Consider the following 14,063-nt stretch of genomic DNA (forward strand, 5'->3'; position numbering starts at 1 on the left):
TTCAGACGATCAGTCCCCTGAATTTTTATGAGCTGTTGTTTCTGAGTGGTCTTCAAGGCTTGTTACCTTTTGAGCATAATAAAGTGATTCAACCTGAAGAGCAAAGGCACGTATATATGAATGGTGAAGTTCTCATTTAAAAAGCTGTCATCGTCCGACAGGCTGATGATGATACTAAGAAATGCTGAAGTAAAGACTAATGAATAGAAACTCTGCTGATCCATGTTTACTTTTTCCAGCAGAAGTAGTTATCTCTCTCTTTATACCCAGCAATCAAAGAAACCTAGTGAAAATTCAAGACAAACATTTACATCCTCAGTAATCAACACAGGCATCCCACACAATTCTTGTAATATGATTTAGTCATATCTGTTCCTTTATGCACGTCATTGCCAATAATCACTGTTGATTCCATCTTGCTTGGGCTTTGACAAGTCTCATGAATGTAGTAGTACATTAGCTTTAGATGAGCTTTTTCATATTTTAAGTCAATTCAGATAAGTGAGCTTCAATAAAACTTACAGAACACACTCAAAATATGTGAAACTCTCCTCATGTCTTACTATCATCCAACTTTTCCAAATGTCATCAGACTACAACTGTTTCAAATACTGAAGCACTGATAACAATCAGCAGAGATTCAAATTATATATAATGTTATTGCCAGCACTCTTCCATTTCTGCACCAAGGTCTTTTTGATGAAAGAGAAAATTAAAGCCAAATCTTGCTCTTAGAGCTACAGCACCAAGAACTATTTACTGTTCTCTTAATGGACATCATGCTCTTCCCTTTGTTTATTTCTGTTGCTATACCCTCACTTATCCCAGTATGGATCACATACTCTTCTAAATTGCCATTTCCTTTTCCTTCCTTCCCAATATATTCTTGTCTTCCTAATGTCGCCTTGCAGGCATTAATCTGCTTCTTTAAAGATTAAGTTACAAGAGACAACAAACGGGACTACAAACAAAAAGAATGTAATCAATACGTGCAGTAGTTCTTACTACTCTTCTTATAGCACAACACAATTACTTTTAATGTAAACTGACATATTGATCAAGTTGCAGTACAAGATATAAGGTCAGATTCACAACTGTGAATCAAACCACAGCTGCTGGTTTGAACTAACAGTATAAAAACCTCATACAAACTGAATATGGCTTAGGGTCTCCAGAGCAGATCCTACTCCAGACCACAACTAGAGTGCATACCAGGAAGAGATGAAGGTACAACACTATAGCCTCTATATTTTCCTAGTTCCCAGTGATCCCTCGATAACTATGTATGAGATAGAGCAGTTTGTTGACTACTTACTATGCCCGTGATGTTTAAATCCCCATGAACCAGGATTAGGAAAGGACAAAAGGTACTTTAAAGCCACCTGTCATCATCTCACACTCATCCCAAGTTAAACACAGTGAAAGACTAGGGATTTGCAGGCAGGTTTCCATTTATTTTGACCTTTAGGTTTTAACAGTGTAATAATCAGATTAAATTAGAAGAAAGCTATTCAAAATATCATTCTCTCTGGGATTCAATTAAGCACTAAAATACAAGAATAAGGGATTTCACATATTCTAGAATACCAAAGAGAACCATTATTATTTTTGAGATTAAAAAAAACTGTCACAACTGACCAATTTCCACAGGGACACGATTGCACTCCATGCCTCCATCATATGCTGCAGAAGATGCCTTTTTTCCCCCCCATAGCAAAAGGTAGTTTTCCATGGGTCACATTCCCAAAATGAGGCTAAAGAATCTATCATCCCTGCTCATGTTTCACTGTTTCTAAATATAAAGAACATAAGGATATTTCAAGTAATGCTTTTAATTAAAACCTAGTATCTAGGAGCCTGATCATATTTTTACACTGTTCCATCCACTTAACTCTTCATCCTAATTGAACCTTTGGGTGCCACTATCAAATAAGCATGTAAAATTATACTCATAATTGTTTTATTGCTAAAGCCTGAGTAATAACTGCACTGGACACTAGTATTTCCAGTATTTTTAAGTAGTCTAGATATTAACACGTACTTTGATTTTTACTTATGGACATGCACAGATACTAAACACAAAATTTAAATGCTATCTCCTGCTGTGGAAAACACAGTAATATATTAACTGATGCTTGCAACCTACTTACACAGATTTATTATAAAACCATTCTGCTATCAGAGCAATTGCTAGCTAGCTAAGTTCCATCTATTGCTTTTAAAATGTCAAAAGCCAGTACTACATTTTAAAGAATTATTAGTAGTGTCTAAAAAACAGATAAGCATTTGTAGGATAGGAAAATCCAGTCCACACACTAAGATTTAATTCTCATATCAAATCACTACTAGAAAACTAGCCTCCAAGATACAAGGTATTGGGATGATTTACAGGGGCTATGGGAGTCAGAGACCCTTTTCCCCTTCCTTCCTCTTGCTACCTCTCTTCCGTGGCATTCCCCCACCCAGCTGTTGGGCAGGGCACCGTCATAAGCAGCCCTTACTATGTGCATTATGGCTACAGACAACCCAGGAACACAGCTATATTTCATGCAGTTTAATTGAAAATATCTTCATTGGGTTCGATCCATTTTGTATATGTGAAGGACAACAGTAGACAAATGTGATGTTGACTCAGCGTACAAGTTCAATTATACCAGTAAATTTTACAGAAAAGAGCATACAACTAATCCAGTGTTACTTTACATGATTTGGGAAGAGGAGTAAGGAAGAAGAAAAAAATGTGGGTGCATCTTCCAGTTGTCTCCACCACAGCCCATTCTCCCAGATGTGCTCAGTCTGAACATTTGATATAGCAGAGACTCTCACGTCAGATTCCCAAACAGAAGCTTTGCCCTTGATTTAAACACCTACAGGAATACTGCATTTGTTACATTTTTGATACATCGCGGGTACACTTCCTTGCTGAAGCACAAAATCAGTTGACAGTAAGCTGTATTGAGCCTTCTGTACAAAACACTTCAATACTTTTAGGGACTTCATCACACGCTATTGCTCTTGTAGCACCTATGTAACTCATTGCTCAGTTTAGAATCCAGTCACGGAAGGGGAGAGGCCAAAAATAAATGCAAATCACTATAAACAATTTGAATACACTAAATATTGATTTTGTGGTTTTACCCTACAAGATAATAAAATATTCCCTTTTAGTTTTAATGTCATTTTGATTTTTACATCTGCATTCCCCTATCTGCCAAACAAAGCAGAGATCTTTACTACTGTCACTTGTTTCCTTAAGATAATAAAAAATACATTGGTGAGGAGGATCAGAGGTAAAGTTTTCTGGGCAACAGTAGCATTTACATTTTCAGACTACTTAAGTTCGCAACTCTAATTAGTTTAAATAAACCAAAACTAAATTCAACAATCATCTGGCAGAATCCTCTCAGATTTTGGTTTGCGGTTGCTTTAGTATTTGGTTTACACAATTTTCCACAGAGAATGAATGACAAAAAGAAGTCAACAGAATCTTTTATATCAACTCAATTGCAACATCAAAAAAGAGCTCAGTTTCACGTGCACGTTTGCAGAAATGAGCCCTATTTTCCTTGAATTTGAATCTGCGTTGTGACATGCTAGAAGCTGACTCAAATTCTGCAGCTAGTCTGCTCCTTTTCTCAGCAAATTTCTTCAGGTGAAAAAGTGGGAGATGGTTGGAAGGAAGCCTGGTTCTTTTAACCTTATCTAAGCACTCCTGAAAGGAGTTACAGCTGAAGATAAGGGATGTTGAGTCACATGCCTTTTCTGCCTTAGAGTTCTTATCACGTATGGGGAATAATCCCATTTCTACACCACCAATTTTAAGCTACTGCAATTCCAGCATCCTTACAAGAGATGGTCCCGATATGCACAAATATGAAGAGAACCAGGCATAGTCATAACATTTAACTGTGACAGTAAAATTAGGGCTACCATCTACTGCCACTGCAATGCCAAGTAAAAAAAAAAAAAGCCATGCTTGGCCTTTGAAGTGATCTTTACTTCAGCTGCCCCTGGCTAAAAGGGTTTAAGGGAGGAGGAGAAATTTTTCCTGATCTCTGAGGTGACATTTAACAGACCTGGGAAACAGACATGGACTGCGAGGGTCTACTCAGGAAGGCCTATGGCATGAATGACTTCTAAAAGCAAATAAAATAGTAATGCATTCAGTACACTTAACATCTCATTCTTTGACAAAGGACTTCTTCCTTCTTGACTTTATCTTCCTCTTGATAGTAACCATTACCAACAGGGTTGAGATGGACCAAATACTTGACACAGTGAAGACTGACACAGTGAAGACTGTAGGAAAGAAACACCCAATACTCAAAGAATCTTACATCAAAATACTTGTAAACTCTGCAAATTCCTCCTGCTTGCATTTGGCAGAGTAACTGTCTTAACTATGCCACAACATGCTTTATAATATACAATGATCAGAACCAGGAGCAACCGCTTCTAGTTCAGGCAACTTTACTTTTTTTTTTTAAATTATTTTAAAATCCTTCCACTAGAACTTTATATATTTAGAGTGGGGTAAGAAGTTCTACTCCAGACCAGAGTTCTCAAGAGGTTCTCAAGCCAAGGAGGCAAGAAGGTCTAAGATCCACTGCTTTGCACCACACTACAAGCATTACAAGCAACAGGCAACGTAAGTATAAGTGGCTGCTGCTTTGCCTAGGTCAGGCTTTGTGAACATGCAGAAAAAAAACATACCGCTGTTTCCTTCAACCTAACCTTACTGCATCATTCATCTTCTCCCAATTCCCAGTTACAGCTTAGAAGCATCATCCCAGAACTCAGCAACCTCTACAGGCATGTGGTAGCTGTCATTATGTAATTCATGGAAGTGAGTTTTGAACCATATTTTGGGCAGTTCTGTCCCACAGCGCCCCCAGCATCTCTAACTTCTACAAACCAATGTGAAGCAATTAAAGATGCTCCACAAAAAAAGCCACTAATGTGTAAGATATGTATCTGCACCTGACATGTCCACATAAAAAACTGCCTAGTTAGAACATAAAAGACGCAATGAAGATGCTTCAGAATCCTGCTCACAGAAGGTACTTCAATGTTCTAATATTCAGCTAGCATGTATTTGAAGTTATCTCAGTTCAACATACAGTCTCAAGAATATATGAAATCCAGCACTAAAAAGTTTCTTAACTTTAACTGTGAGGAACATTCCTTCCCAGTTACATTAGCTTTGTCAGTACTGCCGCCTCATTCTTGAAAGGCAGTTTCATCAGGAAGAAAAAACTTCTGAAAACACAAGCAATAAATGCAGTTAATTAAAAGAAGTAGGGGAAGGAGCAGACTGTTAGGATACCTCCAAAAAGACAGGAAAGATGAGTTTGTAATTTGCTCATTTTGGAAAGCTTCTGAAATTAATTTTGCTTAACTAGTATTATACCTTTACGCATTCCCTTGAATTTGATTATACTTTTCTGAAAGTCTTCATACTCTGAGATGATTCAAAACAGAATTAATTTTAACCATGAAAACATTACAGAATATTTGGAATCAGCATTTTCATTTGAGCTGAATCACTAATAGTCTGAGCCCCATTCACAGAGCTTGGCAAAATTCATTTATGACTATTCAATGTTCCCTAAGTAATTTTTCTATCTCCCTCTCTGTCAGGTGGAGATATGGACAACATAAGGAAATGTAATATATCCTTAGACATTTATTCTATATGCAATATCCAAAGCTCAGTTAAGAATACCTTTGGGAAGAGAGTGTAGAAATGCTATCTTTAAAAAAACACTTTATTTTTGCAGTGCAGAAAAATTGAAGCTTTTCAAGCGGTTTTCAGAAGAGAAGGCTGAAGGTCTGTCACATGAGATTAACCCTAAAAAGGACTAAGTTCTTATATAAAGGAAAAGTGCATGCAAAGGGCAGTAATATACTAAGCAGGCTAGGTTAACTAACAAAGCCTGTTATCTCAGTCATTCCAGCAGGCAATGCTGTTCATACAAAAGATCTTACCACCACCACCCCGCCACTTTTTCTCTACTTCAAAGACACCCTCCATTACAGGCCAGTGCTTGCTCAGCAGTTATTTATGATAGTATTCCACAGGTCAGGGAAGAGGAAAAATCAGCTATTCCCATCTACATATTTCAGATCCATAGGTAAAGCGCAATGCCCAAACAGACCATTCAACAGAAAAACAAAACTATAAAACCACCGCATTACATGTTTTGGTCTCTTTTTGAAGCAAAGTGGCTATAGTCATAACCCTGTTACTCCTACATGACAGATCAATTTTCCTTTTAAAAAAAGAAGTTAGTCGTAGCGCTGACATTAATAGCCCTGTTCTAGCAGTCATCTCAAAGCAAATCTCTGCAGTCAGCAAGGCCTACAAGATGTTCATACTCGAGTCAAGACTGACACCCAGTGGCCATATCTTTTAACTGATTTTTTGTTTGGTATGCCAACCTGGTTTTTAAGAACTGAGATTCCATAATGAGATTTTACTCCAGACATTCAGCCTTCTCTTCTGAAAACCACTTGAAAAGCTTCAGTTGTTCTACAGCATACATAATATAAAAATAAATCAGCTGAAAACTCACACTGTATATAAACTTATTTGTTTCCTTAAGAGCCTCTGACAAGTCAGATGTTTTGCAGCACTATGCACATGCGCACTTGCTAAATACAAGTTTAGAATACCACACTCTAGTCCCACCTCTCTAATCATTATGGTTAATAGATGATAATACCAGACGGAGAGGAGAAAGATGTTTTGATATTAAAGCACTGTGGTAGGTTAACTATTTCAGAAATAGACATCTATTTTCTGTATTTCCACATAATACTTTTTACAAGGATTACAAGCTGTAAGCATGGTATTAGATTCAAGTATTAGTGATTAATTAGTGACTGATTTCACTTGATGCAGTATTAATATACTGGTTCTAGCCATTGAACTTCAGTGTAACACCAAGGGAAGTAACCTTTTTGTGGAAGTAGAATACAGAACACATGTAAAATGATCATCATACATGGAAAAAATTAGTTTACTTTCTATATCTCTTGCTTCATTTATTTCAAAAGCATCAATACCATAATAGACAAGTCTATTTTGATTGGGGAGTATCATTAAATCTAACTGAGAGATAGGTAAGTAATGTACTTGTTTGTGAGATTCTTCAAAATAAAAAGGCTTATTTTATTCTCCTTCAAAGACAGCTGTTACGATTTTGTCCATGCCTGGTGCCTTGACAGGCATAACTACATAGAGTTAAAGTTTCAGCTTATCCAAAGATGGTATAGCGGAGTTTTGTGATACTAGCAACAAGTGCCTTCTTTATCATACGCCCCATCTTTGGTAAATGCTTAGCAGCATGACCCTTCAATATGGTCAATAAAATATGGCAGAATGATGCAAATATCACTAGGCTATCATGATAAGTGGTTATTATTTCACTAACACTATCAGCAGTTTAGCGAATGCATTCAAGCCCTAAGGCAGCACATACCAGACTAACAGAATGAGGTTCTCCACTAAAAGGTGGAGAACCTTTGATTGATGCTGATTGCTAGCATCAATCCAGCAAAGTCGTTTTTCATCTGGTAAAACACAACTTTGCTGGATTGGCATTACTGTTTTACCAGCTAAAACACCTGAGAATCATTTCTTTCAGAGGCACTAGGTTTTCAGTCATAACCAGTGACAACTTCAATACCCTGAAAAGTCTGAGACAAAAGTCTCTGAATTTTGAGTCTGAGCTACAGTTAGTCTTTCTCAGACAGTATACCCATTTCAAGAATAGTAATAATATCTTGAAATTATTTGTAATCCTATTTGGAGGAGATGATGCAAATTAAATCCTCTCTCAAAATCACTTTAGATGAAATATGAGTGCTGCACATGATGCCAATTATGATGCCAATACCATAGTATTCTGAGTCTATAGGATTAGGGTACATGATTTCCAATGCAGAATCCAGAAGAGCTATTGCTGAAAAGATACCCCGTTCAGCAATAGCTCAGGATAGTACTGTGGTAGCATCTATGCATTCAAATATCTGCAGGCAGGTCAATCAGATCACCTGCTGAAACACAAACCACTTTGAAACAAGTCATTCAGAGTACCAGTAGTTTTTGTCAGAAATTTTTTCTATTGCTCCTTAAAAGGCATAGAATAACACTTAGCGCACAGATTTATAAAATACTAGCAGTCACCGAAGACTGGAGTCTACAATTCAGTGTCCAAACCATCTCTATCTGGTGCAAAATGTTACATTCACTTTACTCTATGTAAACAGAGTTAGAAGCTTGCTACTAATACCAGTAAAGATGTAAAGATTCCTTCTGTGTAGCAGCTGTTCTTTCCTGCATTGGGTCCATGTCTGTAGCCAGCAGTGGCTGATAACCTACAGGAGAGATGATATGAGCCAGAAGCGCATATACATGGAAAAGTGCAAGGACACATAACTATGAGCTCAGTAAAACATAAGGTTTTCTCAAAGGTATTCCTTTTGTCCTGCCTGTTCTTGGAGTAAAGTACACAGCTGAAAACTTCTTACCGCTGTCCCACACTCATTCAGTGATTACATGTAAAGATAACCCAAATAATTTTGAACCCCTAGACCATTTTTATTCAGTAGCCAAATATCCTCATCTTCCGTAGTACACAAGCCATTGATATTTTCAAGGCACCTTGTAACTGCCCTGGTACTAATCTCTGGACAGCTCTAGAGACATGGAACATCCTACTGTCCCCTTTTGGTATCCAACAAGACCTCCATAGCCTGAATTGAGGGAGGAAACACTCCTTTAAGAGTGATGCTCCAATCATTTGCACAAAGAACATCTGAGAAAGTACTTCAAGTACTTGGAAAAATTACTTCCAAGTTTTTTTTCCTACCTCTACACTTCAAAGGTAAAGCAGCTGAGTTTCACTATGAGGTAAGGCCTTGGAGTTAAGTAAATATTATTCTGACTACAGTTGACAATAATATGGTTCATGTGGCAATTAGAGTATCTAAAGTCATGTTAACCTTCAGGCTTCTTGGTATCTTGTACTTTTAATAATGAAAAAGATGTAGGTGAAACTTCTTCAAGTTGTGCTTGCATACGTTATTTAACATTTGACTTTTAAGTACTTGTAAAGCCATGCCATCCCATTTTAAGTTTCACTTAAACTAACATTTGTATGTTTTTATGTATCCTCTTTCTTTAACAATACATCCGTTTATTGTAAGGATGAGCCTTACCAATTTTTTTCTTCTCTGGCATATGGAGCTAACAAGTCCACAACTAGCTTAACACATTTCTTTGAATTCAGGAGCTTCAGCATGGATAGCTGCAAATCTAAGCCATATAAATTAAAACATTTCTTAATGAAGCAAAAATATTGTTGAAACAAACCCCATCATCATTAATAGCTTAGTTTCTATAGTAATCCTCAGAGCCAGAAAAAAAGGTCTTAGATTTTTGCTAGGCTAGATACAAAGGATTACAACAGAATATATTTTGACTGGTAGATGTTTATAGAGAATTATTAATGTCCTTCAATAAGTCCAACCCAAACTATTCTATGATTCTATAAAGGAACCAATACTTTTCTTCACTACAAAAATCCTTGTTATACTAGCACTGAATGTGTTACACCACTTTTATTACTATATAAACATTTAAAAACACAGCCTCCTTCCCTCAGCTTCACACCACAGACTGTATTCCTTCACTCCTGCAGAGGATTTTATGACTATATCAGATGCTTAAGCAATTTAATAAGTCAACTCTGCAGTAGGAACGAAGTCTCTACTGCAGAAAGCCACTAGCCACTTTGTCCCTCACACTATTTATTGCCTCCACTCGTGGGAAAACATTCCTCTCAGGTTAAATGGACTTCTGCCTCCCAAACTCAGGAGGCCTTTACAGTAGCTGCTGAGAAGAGCCAAGCTGCTTGCCCTCAGGAGTTGTGTGCATGCAGAGGTGCTGCAGCAGTTTCAGCTCTATGTACCAGCTTAGCAGGAACAGGCAATCAGACTTTGCTTTTAAAAATTTGTGTTGTTCCTCTTGGGCAGAGCTGCAGAGGCCGAGCCAGCAGCCACAGCCGCTGAGCAACCCCTACTGCCGGTCAGCACGGAGCCGGCGGGGAAAGGCCGACACCCGCCCGCCCCGCAGGGCTGGAAACTACGCTTCCCGGCACCCGTACAGGCCGCTCGTGGCCGCCCCCGGCCCGGCCCGTCAGTAAAGCTGTGTAGGGCAAGTCCCGAACTCGGTCCCATCTACTCGCTTTTCTGGCGAGGTCTAACGCAATTTAGCTTTTACCAAGTTTCATTTTATCCCCACGCATCTTAACCCACCTTCTTAACCACCTTTATAATGCCTCTACTACTTACTAAAGTCCTGTAACAATCAGATACAAAATCAGACATTTTTTAAGGCTAAACAGCAAGATTCAGCTGGCTTGGTGCTCCAAACATTTAAGAATAGACAGGATTAAACACTGCCTACTGCTGTCAGTTGTATCTGTGCAATACCATTCAACAATAATTGCATTTCGTTAGCTCTTAACTCACCAAGCCATAATACAGACCCCTGCAGCTAATGTGTACTTACATATAAAAACATATCTATGGAGCATGCTACAGACGCACCTAAAGGAAAGAGCTGTTTGAACACCGTATAAAAGGATGAATAGATCAGAGTTCTTCCTAACATTGCTCAACAGAAGCAACTCTATGCTGTTTACATTCTACAAGTTTTCTATGTTTAAACATACCTTTTTTAAAGCCTCTGAATGAGGTAGAGTTTTGCTAGTTTATGAGAGTGACGACCTACCCCTGGCTCCAGTAGTGTAGCATTTAGCCACAAGCAAACGCTGTGTAATAGGATCGATGTTTCACACAGAGCTCACTAAGGGTTTTGTGAAGAGCTACAGTCACCAACTGGCGTTCAGATGCGTACCAGCGTTCGTGCTGAGCTGTAAGTAACGGCACCAGCTCTTGTCAGGAGCAGCGATGGCCAGCTGCATCCCCAGGGCAGGGGGCACAGGGGCTCCCCAATGGGACAGCAGAGCAGGGCCCCTCAGCCAGGGCCCATCCCGCTGCCCCCACCAAGGGGGCTGGGCAGGCTGGGGCAGCCCCAGCCCAGGGTATCAGGCACCTCTATGGGGACAGGACAGGATGGGACATCAGCCACAGGTCAACATGTCCAGGCAGGGCTGTGATAGAGCCAGTGACCAACATCACACAGCACCACTAGGGCCAGAACTGATGGCCACAGGCTGAGCTGAAATAGAGCCCCCAGACCCATCGGCAGGGGTGTGGGGGGAGGGGTATCAGGTGAGGCTGGTCAGGGCCATTAAGGCTTATTAGAGCATTAGGGGCTCTGAGAGCTAGTTTACTAGCACAACGACTGCTATGAGCTTGGAGTCTAATCCATACTTTTATAAACACTTTAAAAAATCCATAGGTCAAAAGATGCAAATTCTGACATTTATGCAAGTTTAGAGTTATACTGACAACAATGGTTGTAGGCTAAATGTTTGTCTTTTTATAACACTATAAATAATCACCTCTCCGAAAGACAAAATCTATTCCCAATATTGAAAGGATTACAACTTTAGAATTGTATGGAACTTGACTTTTTCTACCAGATCTCTACCATTTTCATTTGCAAAATACTGTGTACTACATGTAGCAACATGCTTTAACTTGCTAAATATATTTCCAGCAGAGTAATTCCTTTTCCAGTTATCAGACAATATCTTCTCTAAATGTGCTAGGTAAGATTTTTGCACAACTTATTTACAATAAGAAGTAACTGAGATGCAACAGCAAATTCAGAATAATTACTTGTCTAAGTACGTTTTCATTGGCATCAGTGTAGCAAATCAAACCTTTAAGAGTGTTCTTGATCTAGTTAAATGTTCAATATCATCAAATGTTCAGTCAAATATGTAGTATGTTAAAAGCGTATCTTTTATTTATATGCTTTAATTCCCTTGTTAGGCTGAATGCTACGAATACTTTTGAAAATAACTGTTATTCATGTATAGATGTCTTTACATACTTAGGCTGTAAGGTGGAAAATATCTCTTAGTGAGGGAAACTAAAAATGAAAGGATGAAAGGAGAACTATTAGAATAAAAGTAGAAATAAGCAAATATCTTCAAAACAGAACAAAAGCTAATATATTGATATTACACACAGAAAGATTATGAGTATTTACTTACCACCAAAATGCTCAGAGTGAGCTTTTGGCTGTATTGTATAGAGATAAAATGGGAAAGTACTGAAGACAGCCTCCTCCCTTCTATACCTCATTAGAGCTTAAGTTTTCTCGCTGCACCTCCTGAAAAATGTTGCAGAAGAGCAGTATTAAAAAAGGGGGAAATGGAGAGCCAGGTTCACACCAGCTGCAAAAGAGAAGGCCATGTTTACCACTCCAGTCCCAAAGAATCCTTAAAATCTGTTGGGAGCTACACAAAGAGTAACTCTTTGCCATAAAAGACCTTGCTTACAGCATTTTCCGTGACAGTGAGTTTAGATGAAAACGCAATAAAACCGATTTGCTTTGATCAGGTCTTTCAGGCCACATGCTCAAGATTTGTACGAAAAAGCAAAGGCAAAATCCTGGCCTCACTGGAATCAATAGTTTTGCCACCACCTTCACGTACGCCAAGATGTCATTATAGGTTTTTATAGGCTGTGCCATTAAGAAATCATTTTTCATATAGAACAATCATGTTTTGTCAAAGAACATAGGTCCACATTAAAAAAATTTTAAAACTGCAGCCACAACAGCTGGCAAATAGAAATCAATTTGTCAAGACTTACCAAACTCAGCTGACTATTCAGCCTGAATCCTGAGCTGTCAAATCCACTAAAATACATTTTGAAGTCAAAAGGTAAAATACAGGTTTCTATTTTATCCTTCTTCAGATACAATCTTCAGTGAAGTTAAGTTTTGATTTTTTAAATTTTCTTGTTCAATTAGAGTATTTGAACTTTTGAACTGTTTTTCCTAAAATTCACACGTGATACAACTTATGGGACTGTGAACCACGTTGTTTATAACATTGCGCTTTAATATCAGGATTCAAAATATTGTAAATGGTCTGCTTTCATTATTTTACGAGTTCAAGTCAGGTAGGTTTTTGTTTCTTCTGGGCACTTTGGTCATGTACTAACATGTATACTATAATGAAATAAATACTCTTGAAATACCATTACAGCATGATGCAGTCAGGTTAAATGGTCAAGACTATCTTGAGGCCATGAAACACTAGAAGAAGATTGTGTGAAATGTGCGTATTTTTAACAGTTCACAGCAGACAAGATATGTGCATTATTCACATTGAGGTGGCAAAAAAATGGAAACATATTTCAGAAGCATCATGTCTAGCTCTTTGGGAGAAAAAAAATTACCATCAGAGCAGAGGAAAATCGGAAGCATGTTCTGTCTGCTTCATGCTGCTCCCAAAAACTGGTCTCCCTGGTGGTTGAGTCCTTTAGCATATAGAAATATTCAGACGGTATTTTGCCAGCTATGCTGGCTCGTGATTCCTCCATCTCCAGTCCTGTCACAGGCTTGTTGGACAGCTGAAGAAGGACTAGTCAGGGCTCTGTCACATTCTAGTGACATGATATCATGCTGGAAGATATTTAGTTAATCCAGCTTAACAGAAATTACTCAAGGCTTCTCAATAACATACTGAATTTTGCTAAACAATGGATGAAGTGGTCACAGTTAAGCCAGACCAGGCTGTAAGAGAGGTACCCACAGACAGAGGGGAGCGACAGTTGAAGAAGAGAGCACCAGGAAAGAAGTTTGGAACAGTCTGGCTTGCTGCTACTTCTGCCCATTGGGAAGTGATAGAGAGGGCTGTTGCTGACACAACAGGTCATGCTACACCACAGCAGCTGGCATCTCTAAGCCCCAATTCTTCACTCAGTGTCCCTTCAAAGTGGCCTTGCAACCTCATGTAGCTCTGAAGCTGTCACCACCTATGCAATGGTAACGGCAGTGACAAAGGGGTGTAGTATTACTTTGGTTTCCCTTCTTAATTGTGCTTAAACACGCTCACTTGCAGAAAGAG

This window comes from Pygoscelis adeliae, unplaced genomic scaffold (genome assembly GCF_000699105.1).
Source record: "Pygoscelis adeliae isolate BGI_AS28 unplaced genomic scaffold, ASM69910v1 Scaffold106, whole genome shotgun sequence".
NCBI lineage: Eukaryota > Metazoa > Chordata > Aves > Sphenisciformes > Spheniscidae > Pygoscelis > Pygoscelis adeliae.